This window comes from Tupaia chinensis, unplaced genomic scaffold, assembly GCF_000334495.1.
Source record: "Tupaia chinensis unplaced genomic scaffold, TupChi_1.0 Scaffold147010_1, whole genome shotgun sequence".
NCBI classification, from domain to species: domain Eukaryota; kingdom Metazoa; phylum Chordata; class Mammalia; order Scandentia; family Tupaiidae; genus Tupaia; species Tupaia belangeri.
The window spans coordinates 280,386-281,381 of NW_006206863.1; the positions used below are offsets into that span (position 1 = coordinate 280,386).

At 43.6% G+C, this 996-nt stretch overlaps 1 pseudogene; it reads right to left on the reverse strand.

Moving 5' to 3' along the window:
- The window catches only part of LOC102498779 (signal recognition particle subunit SRP68 pseudogene), a 6,944-nt pseudogene that overhangs the window by 3,657 nt on the left and 2,291 nt on the right, over window positions 1-996 (reverse strand).

The window sequence follows — 996 nt, forward strand, 5'->3', positions numbered from 1 at the left end:
AATGACTTCAGGCCAATCAAACTTCTCACTTTTAGTCTCTCAGAGACTCTGATCCAAAGGACACACTTCAGGTAGGTCTGGATTTCCAGCCCACAGGAATAGTGAGATAAATGTGTTGTTTATTAATTTGGGGTAATTTGGAGGTAATTTGTTACATAGCAATAAACAATATACAAAGGGATGACAGTGGATTTTGTTTACAGTGGGAGACTAGAGAAGTGATTTCCCCAGCTTTCATATGTACTGACATTTTGGGAGAAAGCTTGATAAAAATGCAAATTCCTGGGCTCTGCCCTCAAAGATTTTGAAACAAGCAGGGTTCCTCTGAAAAAGGGCGGAGCCCTGAGTTTTGCCTTTTGTTGAAGAACAAAATGGGAATTCCCCAAGCTAGAAATATAAGTAAAATATCTTTCTAAGGGGCTTTGATTGCAAAACTATTTACATTTTACTTACCCAAAGTAAAGGGTTGAGACTTAACTTTGGCTATGATAGTTAAGTAACATTGGCCATGAAATTTCTAAAACTCCCACTTAAAGGAAAGATAAGTTTTTACCTTAAATCCTTCAGCTGTTTTTGCAGGATGGAAACCACTGGATGTGAGCAGAAAGACTCCAGGCTGAGTGGTGCCAGAACCCTGATGCTTGCCCACTTCCAGAATAGAAATTTGATTACCTGAGGTCCTGCCAATCAAGAAAGCCCAGGAAATGATCATGCTTTCTTGAACCAATCATTGAACTGATGACGTACCTGGGACCATTCCCCACCCTATAATTTTGCCTTTAAAAAATTCTTCAGGAGGGGAACCAGCAGTTAGCGTAATGGCTATGTCGCTGGACTCCCACGTAGTCGACCGCGGTTCGTGTCCCGGACCTGGTGGCTTAAAACTCACGCCGGGCGCGTGTGCGTGCGTGCCCAAGATCCCGAGAGGAGAATGGAGGAGAAGGGATTGTGGCGTGACCATCCACCCTGGGGGGTGATTTCTCGCTTTCTGTCTCT